Source organism: Schistocerca nitens, chromosome 8 (assembly GCF_023898315.1).
Source record: "Schistocerca nitens isolate TAMUIC-IGC-003100 chromosome 8, iqSchNite1.1, whole genome shotgun sequence".
Taxonomy (NCBI): domain Eukaryota; kingdom Metazoa; phylum Arthropoda; class Insecta; order Orthoptera; family Acrididae; genus Schistocerca; species Schistocerca nitens.
The window spans coordinates 77,515,264-77,540,777 of NC_064621.1; positions in this window are offsets into that span (position 1 = coordinate 77,515,264).

Here is a 25,514-nt window from a genome sequence, read left to right on the forward strand (position 1 = left end):
ACACCAACGTGAATAGTCGTTTTGTTGCCACTTCCCCCAATGATTTTAGAAATTCTGATGGAATGTTATCTATCCCTTCTGCCTTATTTGACCGTAAGTCCTCCAAAGCTCTTTTAAATTCTAATACTGGATCCCCTATCTCTTCTAAATCGACTCCTGTTTCTTCTTCTATCACATCAGACAAATCTTCACCCTCATAGAGGCTTTCAATGTATTCTTTCCACCTATCTGCTCTCTCGTCTGCATTTAACAGTGGAATTCCCGTTGCACTATTAATGTTACCACCGTTGCTTTTAATATCACCAAAGGTTGTTTTGACTTTCCTGTATGCTGAGTCTGTCCTTCCGACAATCATATCTTTTTCGATGTCTTCACATTTTTCCTGCAGCCATTTCGTCTTAGCTTCCCTGCACTTCCTGTTTATTTCATTCCTCAGCGACTTGTATTTCTGTATTCCCGATTTTCCCGGAACATGTTTGTACTTCCTCCTTTCATCAATCAACTAAAGTATTTCTTCTATTACCCATGGTTTCTTCGTAGCTACCTTCTTTGTACCTATGTTTTCCTTCCCAACTTCTGTGATGGTCCTTTTTAGAGATGTCCATTCCTCTTCAACTGTACTCCCTACTGCGCTATTCCTTATTGCTGTATCTATAGCGTTAGAGAACTTCAAACGTATCTCGTCATTCCTTAGTACTTCAGTATCCCACTTCTTTGCGTATTGATTCTTTCTGACTAATGTCTTGAACTTCAGCCTACTCTTCATCACTACTATATTGAGATCTGAGTCTATATCTTACAATCCAGTATCTGATTTCGGAATCTCTGTCTGACCATGATGTAATCTAATTGAAATCTTCCCGTATCTCCCGGCCTTTTCCAAGTATACCTCCTCTTCTTGTGATTCTTGAACAGGGTATTCGCTATTACTAGCTGAAACTTGTTACAGAACTCAATTAGTCTTTCTCCTCTTTCATTCCTCGTCCCAAGCCCATATTCTCCTGTAACCTTTTCCTCTACTCCTTCCCCCACAACTGCATTCCAGTCGCCCATGACTATTAGATTTTCGTCCCCCTTTACATACTGCGTTACCCTTTCAATATCCTCATACACTTTCTCTATCTGTTCATCTTCAGCTTGCGACTTCGGCATGTATACCTGAACTATCGTTGTCGGTGTTGGTCTGCTGTCGATTCTGATTAGAACAACCCGGTCACTGAACTGTTCACAGTAACACACCCTCTGCCCTACCTTCCTATTCATAACGAATCCTACACCTGTTATACCATTTTATGCTGCTGTTGATATTACCCGATACTCATCTGACCAGAAATCCTTGTCTTCCTTCCACTTCACTTCACTGACACCTACTGTATCTAGATTGAGCCTTTGCATTTCCCTTTCCAGATTTTCTAGTTTCCCTACCACGTTCAAGCTTCTGAAATTCCACGCCCCGACTCGTAGAACGTTATACTTTCGTTGATTATTCAATCTTTTTCTCATGGTAACCTCCGCCTTGGCAGTCCCCTCCCGGAGATCCGAATGGGGGACTATTCCGGAATCTTTTGCCAATGGAGAGATCATCATGACACTTCTTCAATTACAGGCCACATGTCCTGTGGATACACGTTACGTGTCTTTAATGCAGTGGTTTCCATTGCCTTCTGCATCCTCATGTCGTTGATCATTGCTGATTCTTCCGCCTTCAGGGGCAATTTCCCACCCCTAGTACAAGAGAGTGCCCTGAACCTTTATCCGCTCCTCCGCCCTCTTTGACAAGGCCGTTGGCAGAATGAGGCTGACTTCTTATGCCGGAAGTCTTCGGCCGCCAATGCTGATTATTTATCAAAATTTAGGCAGTGGCGGGGATCGAACCCGGGACCGAAGACGATTTGATTATGAATCAAAGACGCTACCCCTGCGACCACATCCTTCCGTCGGACAGTGCATGGGTGTCGCCAGTGGTCGGGCGAGTACTGGATGTTCGGACCTCACTGCTGCTCCGTCCCAACTCCACTCGTTCGACACACGACAGGCCGGAAATACTAGAGGCAGATGCAAATATGGTACCATAGTACGCGCTATTGGTAAGCGCTGGTGCTGCTACTCACGGATAGACAAGGCGAGCAAACGTAGTGGCGCCAGTGAACACACTAAGAAAACGAGACACCACTATCGCTATTACAAGATGCCAAACTATGAACGGCATCAACGCGACCCGCATACGACTCATATTCCTGGAAAAGGAGGTCGCCTTCCCTCCAGAGATTCCGATTTGAGTTCCCGAAGCATGTCCCTACCCCTTGCTTGTTGTTCGAACTTACTAGTAACAAATCTGACAGCCTGCCTCTGAATTTCCTCGACGTCTTTTTTTAATCCGACCTGGTACGGATCTCAAACACTGTAGCAGTACTCCAGAACAGGTCGCACTAACGTCCCATATGCGCCCTCTTTTACAGGTGAAAAACACTTTGCTGGAATTCTCCCAATAAACCGAAGTCGATTATTTGCCTTCCCTACCTCAATCGTTGCACGCTCATTCCATTTAATATCGCTTTTCAGCGTTTCACCCAGATATTTAAACGGTGTGACTGTCAAGCAGGACACTAATAATGTTGTATCCGGAAATTGAGTGTTTTTCCTACTCATCCGCGCTGACTTGCACTTTTCTACATTTGGAGCTAGCTGCCACTCATCACACTAACTAGAAATTTTGTCTAAGGCGTCTTGTATACTCGTACAGTCACTCAACATCGACAATTTACCATACACCACAGCATCAACAGCAGACTGCTGCCAACCCTGTCCTGCATGACGAGCGAATCACGATATGAATTCCATTCATATGAACGTTGTACTTCAGAAACGTTTAATAATAATAGTGAGATACTCGTAGTTATTCACCACGAAGAGACTTTATCAGATCCCAGGAATAGCTGTTTATATTTGGAAGCGAAATTTTTGAAAGGTGATGGGAATGCTACAACGGCATCTCGTCTCACAAATAACGTCTTTGCATAACTGTTTCAGGAAATAAGATAGGAGTTGAATGAGGTCGAAGCAGATAACACTCGTATTGTTGGAATCATATCGACCTAAAAAACATACTTATCTGTTTAGAAATCCAACATATGAGTTGGAAAATTCCGGTTGGATTTCGGATTAAGCATAAATAAGGTCTATAAACGAATACATAAGGATGTATTTACGACTAAAATCGGTTGTTTCAAAGGTATGAATAGAGCGCTTGCTATAATTAAACAGGAATTGATTTTAGTACATAAAATTAAGGAATAAACAACGATTATTAATTCAACAAAATCATTGGGACCTTTCAATTAACGAATGTGGAAATTTACCCAAATCGTGAATTTTATCAATACGACATTTTATAACAAGATTATGATATAACCCTCCACAATCTGCTGTTTGATATGTATTAAAGACTTAGAAAATTTATTTGTGAATAGTTGTTCTGTGTGCAGAACAGTTGGATAAATAGCTGGTCATAATTGTGCGTGTGAGTATGTATGCCTGCTGGTATACTATGGGTGCGTGTGTATTGTGTACATGCGTGTAAATATTGTGTATATTGTGTATAGTGTGGGTGTGTGTGGGTGGGTGGGTGGGTGGGTGTGTGTGTATGGGTGGGTTTTTTCTTTATCTGCTCGTTTCCTACATGTACTGCGTTCAGGTCTCTCGAGGGGCATAGTAGATGGGATGCGTGTGTCCAGGTGTGGATGGTGGTCAAATGAAGAAGAATAAGATGCACGTACGTTCAGAGAGTATAAATTGGCTTCATTGCCGTAATTCTACCGCTAAAGATAATGGAGAGTAAACTTACGGTGCCTGGACGCAGCTGACGGACGGGTTGCATACTGCCCTAAACAGGAGCGGAATGGTATGATTAGGACTGGATGAGACGAGAGCGAGCGGTCGGAATCGCAGCCCGCTTACAAGTACCCCCCCATGTAACCCATGTGACTATTATTGTCCAACTGATTGGCTGCCAGGAATACTTCAGATGAACTAGCCTGTCTAAGTGACTCGCTCTGCAGGACCTACTGTGAAGTGAGCACGGGTAGGTGGTGACATCGAGTCATATCTGGTTACGCGCCAGATCATGGCTAGCCATAGTTCCGCAGAAAAACCTTACTACATCGTACAATTGAAATGAGTTGAGAAATGGTAAATAAAAAGTTTTAAAGGATGAATGAAATTCATTTTCCATTGTTTATGGCTGTTCTCGGTGCGTAATCCCCTCCCCTGACGAGCGTGCAGATTACTGGACCCTAATTGAGTTTTAGTTTAGTACAAAACAGCAAGGAAGTGTGTAACCTCCCCACAATAATTTAAAATCATTAATATAAATAAATATCGTCATTCAGTGTAACCTGCCCACAAAATTCTTTCTGATTTAATCCAAGCTCAAAATTTATTCACATTTAGCGTAACCTCAAAACAGAAAATATTAACATAAATAATATTCACGTTTAGTGTAAGCTCAAAACAGAAAAATTCTTAAACCTCTCAACAGTAAAAATTATAATTATGTCGTTCACATTCAGTGTAACGTCCCAATAAAAAATAAATAAATTCAGTAACCTGGTAATAATACAATGTAACTAACCTCTCAATTAAACTGTCGCTCACTTATGACTTTTCAATAATTCACTGTGAATTTAACCTGGTAAATTTTGGACGACAGCAGTGCTGCGTCATGGCCCTGAAAGATCATTCTGAATAAAAAAAGGAAAAATTATTACCACAATGAAGTCGCCGGATATATCTGCTCTTACAATAAATTTTTCCGGCACAGCTCTGTGAAATGCTGGCCGAGCTATCTGTCATTTATGAAAGGAAGCAACTGATTTTTCTATTGCAATAATCGCGATGATCATGGATGGGAGAAATAAGTAAATTCTTTAAATTGAAATAAATGGTTGTTAAAAGTTACTTTTTATGAGGAAGATTATTATTACGAGAGTTTTAAAACATTTACATGCGACTTGAGATAACATTACTACATATACGCGAGGCTGCTTTTTACCTTATACAATAATACTCAGGCTCCGACATCGCTGCACCGCGACCGGGCCAGCCAACACGATACACCATACCAGACCAGAGCAGACTCCAGACTAGCAACAACTTGCTACTACAGCTACACAGTTCCTACTGCAGTCAACACTGCTCTCTGGTCAGAGATTTTCTTATACCTTGCATATCGCAGGCAGCGCATGAGCAATACATCGAAATTACATCTGCTCGGACCTCTTACAAGTGTAAAAACAAATGCGGCGCCTATATGAAAAGAAAGGGGCTTGCTTACTTGTGGACCCGGTTCACTTTACAGTTCATATTTCAAATGTTGTTTTCATTGTGACCACTTGATTAAATACACACATCAAAAAAGTTTTGCATCACCAAGGTTCCCAGAACTATTGAAGACAGTTGACTGTGGATATTGTATCACAGTCCCTTTAAATGTTCGGAGACATCACTAAACCCGCCCAAAGATCTAAACAACCATGCATGAGCTGTGGCTAATAGACAGAGGGGGTCCGACAGCCCATCAGTTCCAACCACACCACTAGGAAGGAGGTGCACGGCTCGTGTTGTCTGTAGTTGAACCATGCCTAGACGGTCAATACCGCGGTTCGATAGTGTCCGCATTGTTACTTTCTGCCACGAAAGGCTCTCAGCAAGGGAAGTGTCCAGGCGTCTCGGAGTGAACCAAAGCCATGTTGTTCGGACATGAAGGAGATACAGAGAGACAGGAACTGTCGATGACATGCCTCGCGCATACCGCCCAAGGGCTACTATGGATTATGGATCGGAGGAAACCTGACAGCAACGCCACCATGTTGAATAATGCGTTTCGCGCAGCCGCAGGACGTCGTGTTACGACTCAAACTGTGCGCAATAGCCTGCATGATGGGCAACTTCGGCCCCGACGTCCATGGCGAGGTCTATCTTTGCCAGCATGACACCATGCAGCGAGCTACAGATGGGCCCAACAACATTCCGAATGGACTGCTCAGGAATGGCATCACGTTCTCTTCCCCGGTGAGTGTCCCGTATTCCATCAACCAGACAATCTTCGGAGGCGTGTTTGGAGGCAACCCGGTCCGTCTTAACGCCTTAGACACACTGTCCAGCGAGTGCCACAAGGTGGAGGTTACCTGCTGGTTTGGGGTTGCATTATGTGGCGCCGACATACGTCACTGGCTGTCATAGGTCCCATAACGGCCTTACGATACGTGAATGCCATCCTCCGACCGATGGTGCAACCATATCGGCAGCATGTTGGCGAGGCATTTGTCTTTGTGGACGACAATTCGCGCCCCCATCGTGCACGTCTTTTGAGTGACTTCCTTCAGGATAACGACATCGCTCGACTAGAGTGGCCAGCATGTTCTCCAGACATTGACCCTATCGAACATGCTTAGTATAGACTGAAAAGGGCTGTTTATGTACGAAGTCACCCACCAATCACTCTCAGGGATCTAAGCCGAATCGCCGTTGAGGAGTGCATTGATGATGAACGTGTGGATAGTATGCCACGACGAATACGGGCAATCATCAATGCAAGAGGACGTGCTACTGGGTATTAGAGGTGGTGTGTACAACAATCTGGACCACCACCTTTGAAGGTCTCGCTGTATGTTTATACAATATGCACTGTGTGGTTTTCATGAGCAATAAAAAGTGCGGAAATGATGTTTATGTTGACCTCTATTCCAGGTTTCTGTAGAGGTTCCGGAACTCTTGGAACCAGGGGTGATGCAAAACTTTTTTTTTATCTGAGTATAAAAGTATGAGATATGGCTTATACAAGTAGAAGGCGTGCGCTGATGCTACGGTGGTGGCACTGCGGTAGGAGGCGACGGTACTGGCACTACCGGAATGATTGCCAGGTGGGGGTTGGGAGACCATGAAAGTTACGGGAGACTAACACTCCATCGAAGGGCCGTATCATCGGAGGCTCACGTGGGCCGCTACAATACAAAAGGGCGGGAGGAGTGGTTAACTTATGATAAAAAGAGGGTTGTAGCTGAATAGATAGAAAATAAATTACACACTTCCTAGTGCCTCTTTTAGCCATTTTTACCACAAAATACAATTGCTCCATGTCATCACTAAGATAATTTTCAAACGTATATTGTCTACAATGCCATTTCTACGTGCGCGGAAAGCAGTTCTGATTACAAAAGGTTCAGATGACTCTAAACACTATGGGACTTAACATCTGAGGCCATCAGTCCCCTAGACTTGGAACTACTTAAACCTAACTAACCTATGGACATCACACACATCCATGCTCGAGGCAGGATTCGAACCCGTGACCGTAACAGCAGCGTGGTTCCGGACTGAAGCGCCTAGAACCGCTCGGCCACAGCGACCGGCCAGTTTTGGTTACAAAAACAAGTTAAAATTCACAATACATTAATCTTCAACCGTTAATGTTAAGGGAGGTCAACGCCCTTCATAACGCCATATCTTAAAAGCTTTCTCATTTGTGGTACCCTCAGGTAGGCGTTATTCAGGCACAACTTGTCTTGGCGTTTTAAATCCCGTCTATTCTGTGTCCCATAGCAATCATATGATCAATCAACTGTAATTCAAGATAAAGGAACAGATGTCGCACTAAGGAGAATTCCTCCATGTATGTATTCCTGATTACTCCAATCTGCGATGTGCGCTGTGGCACGAACAAGGGTTATTTGTTCCTGTCTCCGAGACAACTTATCGAAAGATTGTAATGACAGAGTTGTGAGCTATGCGATAGCATAGATAAGTTGCAAGGTTGTAAAAGCATAAAAGCCGTGTCTGGAAATGCATCAAAAACAGATTGAAGCCTTATATTATGTACGTTAAATAAGTAGATAACTTAACAATGGATGTGATTACATCACAGGAAGAGCTTAAATAGGAGTCCACTCTCAGTCAAAGTAACCCGATATGTCAGTCACGAACGCATCATTACAACGGAAAAGCGCTATTACAGTTGCTTGTGGTACCGAATGCAAGATTTTGCCAACATGTATAGTATCACAAGGAAGTTAAGACTGAATTTTTTAAATTTCCTTACTAACTGGATTTAAATTGCAGTTATTTGGCAAGAAGTTCATCTGACTTGAATGCAAACTGAATATATCTATTTCGGAATAAAGTAAAATAATATTCTCTTGCATACGAAAAGTAATAGTCCCGAAGATTGCTTCCGGTCTTGGCAATGAGAAACTAAATGTAATGATAGTAGTAATAACGGCATACCTATATTTTCTGGAGAGCTGTACATTCGTTTAATCAATGTTCTGTGTGCTGGAGAATCCGGAGGAAGTCTCTCCGATAAAGCTGCAGACCTCGACGACCCTGATACCTTAAAGCGTTTCTACTCTTCTCGCATTAGATCCACCGGAATTTCTCCTTGTGCAATAACAGCAGTTTAATTAGAAATGATTGATAGTCCCATAGATTTCGTAACTTCGGACAAGAAAGGAAAATTCCTCTTGTTATGTCGTGACTGCACGCAGCCTCGTTCATCAAACCAGTTCGCATTAATTCCGATAGATCTAAGCGCAAACTTGCTGCTGCACGGATGGAATTTTGTGAATCGTTCCAAAATTTAAATGATCGTAACCTAGTATTTGTAAAGTTACATTACAAGGCAATGCTAACTGTCCGCATAAGATCAACATTGACAAACTCAAAAATTGTTAATGAGCGTCCAGAGCGATGAAGGGACGCACAGGCGAGTACCACGCTTTGGCGTTCATCAGAAATTAGTGCTTAGTCAATATATTGTTGCACAGCAAAATAATCGGATCACCTTACGTAACTGTCGTTATTACTGTGATGTGTTATATGGGTAGGAACCGTGGTTCGTGCATCGCGACAACTGTGCGGCAGCAGGAAGATGTCTGTTTCCTCTCAGACTGAAGCAATGTCACAATCCACAGCATTAGTGTGGAACGAGACATAATATCTGGCGATTTTTAATGTCCTTGTTTAGCCAAACAATGAGTTTTGGCCTTAGTTGTCAAACTTAGATTTAGCGCAGCTGACAGGCAGGGATGTCAGTGCGTTTAACACATTCATAGTCCGTAGCAACCGTGGAACTGACCAGTAAACCAATCTTTAATAGCATTTATTCAGAACACGATGAGGATTCTACTACCAGACATGTGAGTACCTAAAACCAACAGGCGGTCTTTCAGCTCCATAAAATCTCCCAAGATGAAAGTACAGCATAACAATATAACAATACACATCAAACAGTTGCCAGCAAGTAGAAGACTAGTAAATAGATGTAAAATTTAGTGAGGAACTAGGAACAAAGATTTTGAAAGATGTGTTGATGTGAATTGATGTTCAGCTCAACGACTGGATAGTCAGAAATTGGTTGGGCTCGTAATACGACACACACAATATCTTCAGTGCGAGGCAGACTGGACAGAAGCTTTCTGTTGTTCTTGTTTACTAGTTCGCGCCCACATAAAAGCGGAATAACCGGACACAGAAGTTTGATTGTCTTGTAGCTGAAACAAGTGATCAGCTTAATTCATGGAAGATTGCAGAAACCAGTAATTCCGAATTCGGGTGGCTGGCCTCCACGTTATTATGGATCATTCCGAAAAGGAATCCCGATATGACTTCTTCAGGACCTAATCAGTCTCTACCAGTACCGATGAAATCAAATGGAAATACAATTTGCAGATCACAGTAATATTAGTTTGAAAAACGAAAAATAAACATTTCAACAAGAGTAATACCTTGTATGTTTACTACTAAATGCGTCTGGCTCTCTGCCTAATTACTTGCTTAAGAAGCATATCATACTTCAATAATAAATCTCCGGAGTGTCGTTAAACTGACACTGCAACAGTTTGGTGGATGAAACAGAAAGATGGAACCGGCAGTGGCGGAGTGGCGGTGTTTATTTTTCACTGCGAGATAGAAGAAGAAGAAGACAGTAAGGGTTCAAAATAACTGAAGATATGCGACTACGAATAACCACTGGGGTTTCACTGGCAGATCGAGTGATTGGTACGCAGTGCCTCGTCGGTTGTGTGAAAATTAAGAAAATTGTCCCAAATCCTGCTCGTGGCTTGTAGGTGCGAATAGGCTTCTTGACACTAGATAGTTAGCAGGCATCCAGGTTAAGGAACGCTGAACTGATACTCAGTAGAGTATTATCAATGTGATGTAACAGCAAAGCTGTACGAGCTCCGTATGTGTCTCCCTGGAGCATTAGGGTTGTCTCAGGATCATGGGCACTTGTGCGTGGCCTATTTGGAAAAAAAATCCGATAGAGAGTGAAGTGGAAACCAGAGGGATAATCCGATGAAGCTTTGCACTGATGTGGACAGTATTTCTAGTACGCCCGTCGATCGCATCGCATCACATCGCTCTTTTCAGTTCTGAGAGCACAAGGGAGCACGCTAAAATGCCTATATAAATAGTGTCACCCTCCAAGTATGAGGCTCTGAGGGGAGATATCCCCTGATGTCATGTAGCCCACATAACATGTCATATGCTTTCTTTTTCATCAAAATCCTCGGCAACACACTGCGGGGACAATGAGGATGCACCTGCGGTGTTTTCGATGGGAAGTATTTGATCACCCACGATACGTGGGTGTTTCATCTGTCCTCACCTGAACCGCTAGCTATGATGGCAATGTTTTGGTACAGACAACGAACTGTACCAACGTAGAGAATGGGCGGAAAGCACAGGCGGCATCTTTATTTGACGACGGTACTGGGAAGTTGGTGCAACGCTACGATAGGTGTCGGAGTGGCGGTTCAAATGGCTCTGAGCACTATGGGACTTAACATCTAAGGTCATCAGTCCCCAAGGACTTAGAACTATTTAAACCTAACTAAGCTAAGGACATCAAACACATCCATGCCCGAGACAGGTTTCGAACCAGCGACCGTAGCAGCAGCGCGGTTCCGGAATGAAGTGCCTAGAACCGTTCGGCCACTCCGGCCAGCTTTATAGTGGTGACAGAATAAGATCGCGTCACTGCGCTGTCACTATGTAGTTCTTTCGGTGAAACAATTTAGTTTCCTGTGATTCAGGGTTCAGTAAAACTATTAACAGTTTCCTCGGAAGGCTGAACATGGAATAACACTGCAATCAGTTTGTTAGTTATTGTCCCGGTTTTTTTTTTTTCTACTCCTGAGGTTTTCTCTTGTACCGCTAGCAGACTGCTTTCCTTTTAAACTTTCTGATTTTTTCTCTAGTGATTCGAATAGGACCGTTTCGTACCGACCATTCTTTGGGCTTGGGTCACCCTTTCCGGATTTTCCCTTCCCTTGGTTACGTGGTGCATTCATATTTGGTTGCGTTTTTATTGTACTTCGCGGTTCATCTGGAGCAGCAGCAGACGCTTTCGCAATTTCTGTTGCTGGCGCCCGTCCTCTGATGTTGAACATGATTTCATTTTGACGAACACTTCCTTGTTCGTCATTAATATCACTTACTTCCTGATCGAGGGAAACAAATGGAAACGGCAGTTTTGCAACCTCTCCCTGTCTTGTGACAGCCAGAGCGAGAGCACCAGCAGCAGCGAGTACTGTTTGTATAAAGCGTTTATTTTGCATTTTGTTTACGACCTTCCACTAAGGAAGGGATTCTATTAGTGTTTATCTGCTCTGCATAGAAACTAACAGTTCTTGATCGTTAGGAGAGAAATTTATTTTGTGCTTATTTGCTGCGCTTAGCTTTTAAATAGTTTTTCTGGGAAAACCTAGCGTAGTTTTCGCGTCTCGTATTTCAGTGAGTGTTTCTTGATTATCAGAGTAGCTCATCAGAAGATTATCTTGGGAATTTGTCACCGTATAGAGTAGGGTAAACATAGTCATGTGTAGGGACTGTGGTTGTTGTGAGCGGACGCAAGGAGAATTGGCCACTCTTCGGCGGCAGGTGGAGGCTTTGTCTGTTAGGCTCATCGAGCTCGAGGCGCAGGCGTCGGCTCGTAGTGGCGTTGGGGCAACTGTGGTGAGACCTATGCCTACTTCGGTGGCCTTGGAATCACATGGAACCCCTGATGTCGCTGCGTCTTCCGGCAGTGAGCATCTTACCGGTCAGCCATCACTCCAGGGTGAATGGCGGACAGTGGTGGGCTCGCGTGTGCCTGGCCGAAAGGCGAAGGTGGGATCTGGCCGCGTGGCAGCTGCCTTACCCCTTTCCAACAGGTACGGGGTGCTTCCTAGTGGTGATGACATCGTTTCCGAGCCACCACAGGATGCCTCGCCTGTTCGGCCAGTGGCCGATTCTCCGGCAAGGTCCCGACAGTCACAGAGGGCGGGCCTATTAGTTATAGGGAGCTCCAACGTTAGGCGGGTTATGGAGCCCCTCAGGAAAATAGCGGGTAGGTCGGGGAAGAATGCCAGTGTGCACTCGGTGTGCTTGCCGGGGGGTCTCGTCCGTAATGTGGAGGAGGCCCTTCCGGCAGCTATTGAACGCACTGGGTGTGACCGGCTGCAGATAGTAGCACATGTCGGAACGAATGACGCCTGCCGCTTGGGTTCTGAGGCCATCCTTGGTTCCTTCCGGCGGCTGGCTGATTTGGTGAAGACAGCCAGCATCGCACGCGGAGTGCAAGCTGAGCTTAATATCTGCAGCATAGTGCCCAGAGTCGATCGCGGTCCTCTGGTTTGGAGCCGTGTGGAGGGTCTAAACCAGAGGCTCAGACGACTCTGCGACTATAATGGTTGCAAATTCATCGACCTCCGTTATTGGGTGGAGAACTGTAGGGCCCCCCTAGACAGGTCAGGCGTGCACTACACACCGGAAGCAGCTACTAGGGTAGCAGAGTACGTGTGGCGTGCACACGGGGTTTTTTTAGGTTAGAGGGACCCCCCCCCCCCCTTGGGCGAAACGATAAAATACCTGACGGCTTACCAGAGAGAACATCAGCATCGTTGATAAAGAACGTCCGTCCTCAGAGACCAAAAACAGGAAAAGTTAACGTAATATTGGTAAACTGCAGGAGTATCCAGGGAAAGGTTCCTGAATTAGTATCGCTTATTGAAGGAAATAGTGCGCATATAGTATTAGGAACGGAAAGTTGGTTAAAACCGGAAGTGAACAGTAACGAAATCCTAGACACAGAATGGAATATATACCGCAAGGATAGGATAAACGCCAATGGTGGAGGAGTATTTATAGCAGTAAAGAATTCAATAATATCCAGTGAAGTTATTAGCGAATGCGAATGTGAAATAATCTGGGTTAAGTATCAAAGGTGGGTCAGATATGATAGTCGGATGCTTCTATAGACCACCTGCATCAGCAACCGTAGTAGTTGAGCGCCTCAGAGAGAACCTGCAGAACGTCGTGAAGAAGTTTCGTGATCATACTATTGTAATAGGGGGAGACTTCAATCTACCAGGTATAGAATGGGATAGTCACACAATCAGAACTGGAGCCAGGGACAGAGACTCTTGTGACATTATCCTGACTGCCTTGTCCGAGAATTACTTCGAGCAGATAGTTAGAGAACCAACTCGTGAAGCTAACTTTTTAGACCTCATAGCAATAAATAGACCGGAACTTTTCGACTCCATGAATGTAGAAGAGGGTATCAGTGATCATAAGTCAGTGGTTGCATCAATGACTACAAGTGTAATAAGAAATGCCAAGAAAGGAAGGAAAATATATTTGCTTAACAAGAGTGATAGGGCACAAATCGCAGAATATCTGAGTGACCACCATCAAACGTTCATTTCTGAGGAAGAGGATGTGGAACAAAAATGGAAAAAATTCAGAAACATCGTCCAGTACGCCTTAGATAAGTTCGTACCGACTAAGGTCCAAAGCGAGGGGAAAGATCCACCGTGGTATAACAATCATGTACGAAAGGTACTACGGAAACAAAGAAAGCTTCATCATAGGTTTAAGAGTAGTCGAATCATAGCTGATAAGGAAAAGCTGAACGAAGCGAAAAAGAGCGTAAAGAGAGCAATGAGAGAAGCATTCAACGAATTCGAACATAAAACATTGGCAAACAATCTAAACAAGAACCCTAAAAAGTTTTGGTCATATGTAAAATCGGTAAGCGGATCTAAATCCCCTATTCAGTCACTCGTTGACCACGATGGCACCGAAACAGAGGACGACCGAAGAAAGGCAGAAATACTGAATTCAGTGTTCCGAAACTGTTTCACTGCGGAAAATCTTAACACGGTCCCTGACTTCAGCCGTCGCACGGACGCCAAAATGGAAAATATTGAAATAAACGATATCGGAATTGAAAAACAACTGCTATCACTTAGTAGCGGAAAAGCATCCGGACCAGACGAGATACCCGTAAGATTCTACAGTGATTATGCTAAAGAACTTGCCCCCTTTCTATCAGCAATTTATCGTAGATCTCTGGAAGAACGTAAAGTACCTAGCGACTGGAAGAAAGCGCAGGTCGTTCCCATTTTCAAGAAGGGTCATAAATCAGATGCGAATAATTATAGGCCTATTTCGCTTACGTCAATCTGTTGTAGAATAATGGAACATGTTTTATGTTCTCGTATTATGACGTTCTTAGATAATACAAATCTCCTTCATCATAACCAACATGGATTCCGCAAACAGAGATCATGTGAAACTCAGCTCGCCCTATTTGTCCAAGAAATTCACAGTGCCGTAGACACTGGCGAGCAGATTGATGCTGTATTCCTGGACTTCAGGAAGGCATTTGATACGGTTCCGCACTTACGTTTAGTGAAAAAAATACGAGCTTACGGAATATCGGACCAGGTTTGTGATTGGATTCAGGATTTCCTAGAAGAAAGAACACAACATGTCATTCTTAACGGTTCAAAATCTGCAGATGTAGAGGTAATTTCGGGAGTACCGCAAGGAAGCGTGATAGGACCTTTATTGTTTACAATATACATAAATGACTTAGTTGACAACATCGGTAGCTCCGTGAAGCTATTTGCAGATGACACGGTTGTCTACAAGAAAGTAGCAACATCAGAAGACTCGTACGTACTCCAGGAAGACCTGCAGAGGATTAATGAATGGTGCGACAGCTGGCAGCTTTCCCTAAACGTAGATAAATGTAATATAATGCGCATACACAGGGGCAGAAATCCATTCCAGTACGATTATGCCGTAGGTGGTAAATCATTGGAAGTGGTAACGACCGTAAAATACTTAGGAGTTACTATCCGGAGCGATCTGAAGTGGAATGATCACATAAAACAAATAGTGGGAAAAGCGGGCGCCAGGTTGAGATTCATAGGAAGAATTCTAAGAAAATGTGACTCATCGACGAAAGAAGTAGCTTACAAAACGCTTGTTCGTCCGATTCTTGAGTATTGCTCATCAGTATGGGACCCTTACCAGGTTGGATTAATAGAAGAGATAGACATGATCCAGCGAAAAGCAGCGCGATTCGTCATGGGGACATTTAGTCAGCGCGAGAGCGTTACGGAGATGCTGAACAAGCTCCAGTGGCGGACACTTCAAGAAAGGCGTTACGCAATACGGAGAGGTTTATTATCGAAATTACGAGAGAGCACATTCCGGGAAGAGATGGGCAACATATTACTACCGCCCACATATATCTCGCGTAATGATCACAACGAAAAGATCCGAGAAATTAGAGCAAATACGGAGACTTACAAGCAGTCGTTCTTCCCACGCACAATTCGTGAATGGAACAGGGAAGGGGGGATCAGATAGTGGTACAATAAGTACCCTCCGCCACACACCGTAAGGTGGCTCGCAGAGTGTAGATGTAGATGTAGTAGATGTAGTAGATGTAGTAGATGTAGTAGATGTAGTAGATGTAGATGTAGGTTTACTAACAAATAGCTGCTGATCCTTGCAATCAGTTACTTCACTTGTTCTTTCTTGCATATTAATACTGTCCACACCCCCTTCATTTTCTGATACCGTGTTTTTAATATCGTTCTGTTCATTAGTGTCCATTCGCATTTTGCCTTCCGGTTCCACTGCCTCCTCATCGCACTGTCTTTGCTTGCGAACTGAGGTATAGGACAGCTCGTCCTCTGAACAACTATCAGTTGTCCCCATAGGTCGTATTTTCGGTTGCATTTCAGTTTCGCAAGTAGTGGTAACAGGGTTTCCTTTTGTTGTTAACGGGGGAAATTGACTGTTATCGTGAAGGGAGACATCAGCTGGGCCCGCTGCGTTAACATCCTCAACCAGTTGATCCGGGCTATTCTTTGGTAACAGATCATTTAAGGTAAGTTTCTGACGCTGTATCAAATTACTTTTAAGAACAACAGTTCCCCCCGGGCATTCCAGTCTGATGTCGCCGGTTTCGTTACATGTATGACATGTAGCTTCCTGATCTGTATAAACAATTTGTGCCTTATCCCCACAAACAGTTATGTGAGACGGAAAATTTGTCTTAACGTCCATCTCTACACAGCGGGCCCCGCTGAACCATTGCAGTCTAAAGCGAGGCGACCATCTTTCATTTAGAATTGATTTAACGTTCCCATAGTTTGAAACGGCTTCGTTAATCTTACCATTTTCTATTTCAGTGGGACGATTCAAGACACGAACGATTTAGTAATCAATGTCAGCTCTATAGATGGAAACCTTACTTTTATAACCATTTCTATCCACAAAATCTACTTCATAGCCCCGCTTTCGTAACACTTTATCAACAGTCACAGCTGTGAGTAACTTAACAAAAACACAGTACTTTTCCTGATCTGGTTGCCAGGTATGGACGGTTTCAGAATTGACACAAATTACCTGTGTAACGCAGTCATCAATTTCTAGGGATGTCTGCTGAACGGGACGGGATTCCTTCTCAAAAGCAAATACCAGAGTATTCTAAATGGTTCTGAGCACTATGGGACTTAACATCTGAGGTCATCAGTCCCCTAGAATTTAGATCTATTGAAACCTTACTAATCTAAGGACATCACACACATCCATGCCCGAGGTAGGATTCGAAACTGTGACCGTAGCGGTCGCGCGGTTCCAGACCGAAGAGCCTAGAACCGCTCGGCCAAAACGGCCGACCCAGAGTATTCTTCCTGTGGTTTGTAGCCATGGTTAATCAACGACGGAACTTTGGTTAAACAACCGAAATTCCAATTAGCACCAGCACGACCAGAAGGAGCGTTCAGATCGCAAGGAATATGAACGAACACGGAGACTGACGGACGGACAGCACTCCGCGAAGCACAAGTACAGCGAGGTAAACACGGAAGAACGGCTGAAATGGAACTGGCCACAGAGGACACAGAGGATAGTGCGACTGCAGGCATTTATGACTGGCATGTTCCCGGTGAGACCCACAGTTCCAACTTGCTGTCCACACACTACATTTGTAGTGCCCCTGTCAACAATAATCATTACACGCGGCAGTCAATCTACCGATTCTTGTAAGAGCTTGAGCAATATGAGTGCATCCCCACTGAAGAAGATCATTGGCCGGTAAGCCGTATTTATGTGAAGATGGTATCTGTTCTTTCTGATATGTCCGAAAGAACATATACTATTGGTGATCTTGCAACTCTCTCAATGGTATGTAAACTGATAGTTTCACCGCTTGACGGTCAGAGTGACAGTCCTTCCCCACCTCTGAGCGTCTGATAGTACGGGTACAGACGTAAGCTCTACACAAATGTGGAACCCTGTCTCCTGCAATCTAATTAAATAAAGAATATGCATCAATACATTATTATAGACATTGATTTTAATTTCGTCTTGTGATATCCTTCCTCCCCAGCACACACCGAATCTTTTCCAGCGAATTTCCAGGTGGGAGAGCGGACCGGAGGTAGTTGATGGAAGGGGAGGGCTGGGTGATTTACCATAGGGTGAGGAATTAATTAATCCGTCGATTTACTTAAGTAGTCCATTAATTTTAATTCTAAAGTGTGCTTGTATTGGCAAGTGGAAGGGGGGTTTTGAGAATTTCCATGGGGTGGGGGAGGAGGACAGGGAGGGGGAGGGGTGGAAAGTTACTCAGAGGGAATGATTATTCCCAGTGGGTCATAAATCAATCCTCAGTTGGTCATAAACCAATTATCATAACAGTAAGTTGAGAGGAGAAGGAGGGGTATAATTTGCCAATAAATGTGTGCTTTCATATGAATGTATGCAGCCTTTGCAAACAATGTGGCATTTAACTCTCTTTACCCTATTGCTGAAATATCATACATATTGTAACGTCCTCTTTGAAAAATTTATGAATTACAGTGCTGATACACCTCTTAAGTCATTTGATTATCAAACAGCTGAGCAGAACTGAACGTACTCAGACATTTCTCTCTTTACTTATTCTGATCAACACTAAACTGACACACAAAATTTTTAGCGGAACGCAATCTGACTTTCAACAATCCCTACAAAAGAATGGCCCTGACTAACAATAAGCTATACCTTCCATGAATCACTTACCTCACAAAAATCTTAGTTACTCGAACTACTGCAATACACCGAGCGCCAATACTGCCAGCAAAATAAAAGATTCTAACTACTGATAGTGTGGTGTCACCGCCAGACTCCACACTTGCTAGGTGGTTGCCTTTACATCGGCCGCGGTCCGTTAGTGTACGTCGGACCCGCGTGTCGCCACTATCAGTGATTGCAGACCGAGCGCCGCCACACGGCAGGTCTAGTCTAGAGAGACTTCCTAGAAGTTGTCCCACTTGTACAGCCGACTTTGCTAGCGATGGTTCACTGACTACATACTCTCATTTGCAGAGACGACAGTTTAGCACAGCCTTCAGCTACGTCATTTGCTACGACGTAGCAAGGCGCCAAATTCGTCAAGAATGTATTCTGAACTGATAATATTGTGAATCATGTACCGTCAAGAGCGACGTTCATCATTAATGGATTAAAGTTAAGTATCAAACTAATTACCTCCGCTTTCTAAATGCTAATTCCTTGTCATGTTCCAGACCTCACGTCAGTATAGTTCTTCCCTCCTCACGCGAGCGTGCATGAGCTAAAACGCGTGCATTTCGGCCTCCTTTCGTAACACGGCTCTTCTGCCAACACAACAGATATGCTTAGTTAGCAAATGAAAGATTTTGGTAGAGAACAATGTATTTACCTTAATAGTGCTCAAAAGTCATAATATGTATATATCAGTTCAAATTTACTCTCTCTGATACACACTCCCCACATCCACCACTGCTGGCGGCTCATCTCCAATTGCGCAACGCCAGGCGCTGTTCACATCCAACTGCCCAACACTACAATAGCGAATATTCCAACAATGCCAACCGGCCACAGACTGCACACAGCTTAGTCCGTGATTTTCATATAGAGCGCTACGTGGCATTACCAACATAAAAACCTAAACAGCATACTTACATGGCCCCCATACTCCCCATAAAAAAATTTTACAAATTTTTTTGGTGAGCCAATAATGAGTTGATAAAATTTTTCATAATTACAATAACAAAGGTATCAAATGCACACACTTATTGACGCAGTGTTGGTCAAAAGCAAAAATTTTTCTCATAAAGACAGTCCTGATCATTCATCACAATAGTAACTAGTTTTCTTTTTTTTTTCTCAAAGTCTGAGCAGTAAAAGAAAACGCACACGGAAGTAATGGATTTCCATGCAGTCTTGAAGAAGCAGTGTTGTCTTTCCAACGGAAAGACAGTGCTGTCTCTTGACATGTAGACAGGCAATGGGCCACAACAGAACAAACCCACAGCAGAGTCGGTCGAAGTTTTGAAGAATATTGGTAGGTAGGTCATCACAGTAGTCCTGGTAGAGAGTATAGTATTGGTGGGTCACCAGAGGTGCAGACCCACAGCAGTCCTTGTAGAAATAATGGTATTGGTGGGCCATCAAAGGTGAAGACCCACTGTAGTCCTTGGAGAGATGGCCAGCAGCCATCTTTTGCGACTGTGCGGGTGCACAATCACCATCAAAGAGCCTTGTGGGCAATATAACAAGTCTATGGACCACCACTTGTGCACTCACAATTTTTTTTTGAATGCTCTTAGAACCAGCAATGCTGTTAAGTAGTCCCTTGCTGAATTATTAACATATGTGCAAAGACTAACAGTCCCAACTTCTCACTTATTGTGCATATACTATGACCAACAGAAACGTGTGCAGTGAAATGAAACTTAATTTGAAGAACTGGTGTCTATACAATTATAAATTTACAACATAAGAATACAGTTACAAAGGCACAAAATACATAATTAAAGAACATAACGATACAGATAACATTGTAGTAGTACAGCCTTTACAAAAGAATAGAAATATACATATATCTCAGTGTTACAGGAATTACGACATAAGTAAATACATAAAAGATCAGAATAGCTTTCGAAAATAATGTCTAAACATCTTTACAAAGTAAATAACATAGTATTAGAAAAAATCTACAATACAAATATTATTAGTGAAACACATAAAGACAGGACAAACACAAAATACACACGGGTATACAAACTCTTAGCGGAATAACAGTGTAACATTTGGTGCTGCAGTCAAACACAAATCTTCATTCCATAGATCTTGTTCCGGCAAAATAAATAAATAAATAAATAAATAAATAAATAAATAAACCTATCCAAACCTGTTGTCCCTACAGTCTACTGTTTTGTTCATATCCTCTTTCAAAATAATTATTTCTCATTGTACAATACTCATTTTGCCCCAAAATCCTTTTCATATAACTTCTCAATGCATTCTTTTCCTATTCACAACTCATTCTCTTATATAGCCTACCCCCTCTTAACTTAAATCTACTTAGCTCGGATATATATACTAAGGGACAATGCAATGCAGCAGCAAAAAAAAAAAAAATTAACACAAACAACAATGACAAAAAAATCAAATTGGCAAAGCAAGCTGCAGTATATCTAAATTAGCAAAGCAAATGCAAAATTACAAGTAATATAAGGCAATATGTAGCAAACAAGAAAAATAAATTGGTGGTAACTGGCTTATCAGGGTAGTACAAAGTAACATTCAGTAGGACAATGCCTGGCAAATAGTAGCAGAAAATGCAATAACTTATACCTAAACATGAAAAAGGGTCAAAATGGTTCAAATGGCTCTGAGCACTACTGGACTTAACTTCTGAGGTCATCAGTTCCCTAGGACTTAGAACTACTTAAACCTAACTAACCTAAGGACATCACACACATCCATACCAAAGGCAGGACTCGAACCTGCGACCGTAGCGGTCACGCAGTTCCAGACTGTAGCACCTAGAACTGCTCGACCACTCCGGCCGGCAAACATGACAAAGCACAAGCAGAAAAATATTACAGTAAAGATAGCAGTGCAGATAAGAGAATGTCTATTCACATTTCAATGCCTTTGTCATATCTTAACACTAAAGTGATGCACCACAACAATCTATTCAACCAAAAAAATTACCAGGTCCTTGAAAATGAAATTCTGTATACAGTTCCTGTTATCAATCGCTTCTCCTTCTTATGCTTCTTTCGTTTCCTAGTGCCTCTTTTTTTAAGCATGTAGATCATAAAATTATTATTTAATAGGTCTGTGGACAGAAAGTGTGTACATTAGTATATGTATTAAATTTTATTTTATAAAACCAATGCTACAGCCCAGCTAGAAACTAGATATCAAATAAAATAAACAAATATGTACAAGGCAAAGCATAAAAATGTCATTCAATAGCCATATAGGATTTCATAAGTCAGTAAAAGTTCTCTCAAGTCTCATAGAAAGACACTTGTCATGTACAAATGTGAGAATATTTCCCATCAATCCATAAGCATTTCAGTAAGTAGCACAAAGTACGAACTTCCAAGTGGAATCATATGTTCCCAAGTAATGAGCATGTCGTATTTGGGATGCTTTCTACAAAGGAATGTCAATAGCGAGGTTAATAGCCTCTTTTTTTCTCCACCTAATAGCTTTTTCTCCAGGCACTGGCGCAGCTGGGCCCCCACAATGCATTACGGCAAGGTCACTTAGCTTTCCTACCGAAATATTTACGAGAGCAGATGGCGCTACAGTGACAGACTCATATAAAAAAATTTCACAGGTCGAGAATTTGTGTTACAAATGTGTAGGAACAAAATCCTATAAATATAACAGTGCCCAAAAAATTATCGCCGGCTCTGTGATACATTCACACATGTACACACATTTCATAACTCTTAAAGTACGATTCTTGGTTTCCAACATCCTTTTTCACAAATTAGATTCTGTAACCACTACTCATTATTCCTTACCTTATTACACATATACATAATCGTCGACACTTCAATATTTCATCATAATAAATACATAGCATGATCAAATTCTTCATATAGCATCAGCTTATTGATCATAAACATACCTCAATAGCATAATACACATCATCGTCATAATAATATCATAAAACCTCAGGCAATTCGCAAAAACGTTGTAGCTTTCTACAGCAATTGCGAAACCTAAAAAAAATTCTCTGCTCATTTGAGTAGTATCATCTACCTCAAACGTACTTTAAAAATCATGATCCCATACAAAATACGACATTCAAAGCTCTCATAGTATCACAATGGTTCCGAAAAATGTGAAGAGTTCACAAAGTACAGGTTTGTAATTCAAAAATATTTAAAAATAAATGTTTCAAGTACAAAATTAAGCACTCAAGTACGTGTACTGCAGTGCTAAACTGTGCTTCTTGTTGTCAGACAAACTCTGTCATTATTTACGGTAAAAAAAAAATGCGGCAAGTGTCGTTATTATCATCGTCCATAAGCAAAGTTCTGTAGAAGTCAATGTACTTACCTTGTAATAAACAAAAGTGAAATGCTATGCGTATAGGTATTGTAGTTATTACGTACATTACTGTGATCAAGAAAGTACTATACTGTAACGTATTGTTGTCCTATGGAAAATGCTGCTTCATTGTAGCTATACCACGAAGTTACTACTCAAACGTGTTTTACTTTCCAGAATAATACAGAAAAACTGTGCAGATATAAAACAGATACAGCGCAAAAGCAATAATGTAAATTGTGTTACTCATTAGTAGCATTGTGATATAGTCATGTAGCTGTCAGACAAACCAAATACTAAGTGATCTGTAATCTCTCAGAAAGTACTTTAAATCCAGAATGTATTTTCAAGGAAACCAAACTGTTGCATTACAATGTCATTAGCAGTACCGGTATATGTTCTAAGTATGTACGCCTTGTAGTCGTTACGTAATCATGCAACGAACAAGGAAGAATGTACACACAACAACACTGTGTCGTCTGCTCACTATAAAAATGCATTCGTAATTACAGCCTAAATAAGCTGCCTAGGTTCTTGACTGGATAGTTAACTTCAAACATTGTTGCATGTTAACAGTTTCTAAGTGTGACAAAGAGTACTAGCAACCTGAAGAGAAAAATTTTTTATTTCAAAGACTAAGTTAAAAAGCAGATTATCTCTCAATAAACGGTTTTACATGTGAAATGTGGTGCAATCCTTTACTCTTCCTAGTACGCAGTTTCAACTTCAACGCAATTATCATGTGGTATACGTTGGATTCTGTGAGGTCCGCCGGCCGGAGTGGCTGTTCGGTTCTAGGTGCTACAGTCTGGAACCGCGAGACCGCTACGGTCGCAGGTTCGAATCCTGCCTCTGGCATGGATGTGTGTGATGTCCTTAGGTTAGTTAGGTTTAAGTAAATCTAAGTTCTAGGGGACTGATGACCTCAGAAGTTGAGTCCCATAGTGCTCAGAGCCATTTGAACCATTTTTAGCCATTCTGTAAGGTCCATTGTAAATCAGAAAGAATTTGTGACTCAAGTGTTTCTTCTTATGTAACAATGAATGAGGTTTAATGAGTACTTTCTGACAAATATATAATTTCTTTGCATTTGATTTACTGTGTAGTTTTCTCCTTTTGTCTGTAGCAGAATTTATATTTTTAATAGCCACATCAATTATGTCTTTGTGTCGAAGTTTACGTGTATCCGGAAAAGGTACAAGGTCTCTGATTCTGTTCGGTGGTTCTTCATTCTTTTGTGCAAGAATAGGTGGTAAAGCAGTGGAGTCATGAGGCATTTCATTTAGCACATTTTGAAATAAGTGTAAATATCTGTCCCAATACTGATGCTTTCTGTGACAAAGTCTGAAAAGCTTATTGATTTCTTTTATAATCCGTTCAGATGGGTTACAATGTGGTGAGTACAATGAAATAAAAACAGGTTTGATTTTATGATTCCGAAGCATGCGAGACCAAACAGCAGATCTGAATTGCGGTCCGTTATCTGAAATGACTTTACTAACGTGTCCAACTTCAGGTAAGAAATTTTTAACAAAGGCGTTGGATGCAGACCGTCTAGTGACTTTACGTAACGGAATGAAAGAAACAAATTTTGAAGTAAGTTCAACAGCGACTAGAACGTACGAAAATCCATTCGATGTTCTGACAAGGGGTCCCAAGAGATAAACAGCAGCAAATTCTTTTAATTTAGAAGGAATGATAGGAAACAACGGAGCACGATGTGAGATAGTAGATGGTTTAGCTTGTTGACAAAGTTTACAAATAGACAAGACTCTTCGAATTATGTTTTCCATATTGTTAAAATAACAAATCGTCCAAAGAATGTGATAAAATTTTATAGGACCAAAATGTGCGTAGCTGAAATGAATGTACCAGATGAGCTTACTAACAAAATCATCAGGAATGAAAAGTACCCATAGCTTATCATCAACAGTGCAGCATTTGAAGAGTAAGTTGTTTCAAACCCGATAATAATGCCGAATCTGTGTGTGTGTGTGTGTGTGTGTGTGTGTGTGTGTGTGTGTCTCTTTTCATGCCATTTACTTTTGATGTCTTTCCAAATCGGATCTTTATCTTATTCATGAGCAATGTCCTTTAAAGATGCGGTGATGAAGTTTTCAAAGGCCACTTTCCGAATGTAAAGAATACTGAAATTTTTCTCGAGGTTGCCTTCTGTGTTACTTTTCTCAAGCCCTGCCGACTCGCGCGATGGTGCGTCCGCAACAATGTTCTCCTTGCCGGGAATGCAGACTGTTGTGAAGTGGAATTCCTGCAGAAACAATGCCCAACGTTTTATTTAACCTGTCATGATTTAACTTTGAAGACATAAGAAATTGTATTGCACGATGATCACTGTATACTTTTACGTGCTTACGAGAAAGAAAGAAACGGAATTTGTTAAACACCCAAACGATAGCTAAAGCTTCTAATTCAGTAACGGAATAATTTTTCTCAGATTTTGTTAGCTCTCAATTAGCAAGAGCAATATTTTTCTGAATGGTAGTGTCATTTTCTATGGCTTCTTGAAATAAATGGGCACCAAGACCGACTTTAGAAGAATCCGTGCTAAGGCAGAAATCTTGTGACAGACCTGGATGAGCTAGTATTGGCGCGTTAAGTAGCGATTCCTTCAAAGAATTGAATTCCAACTGTGCTTGTTCGTCCCAGTTCCAAATAGTATTTTTTCCAGTGAGAGAACAAAGTTTTGGTGTAACAAGAATTTGCATATTCAGAAAACGACGGTAGAATTTAACGAGACCTAGAAAACTGCGGACTTGTTTTTT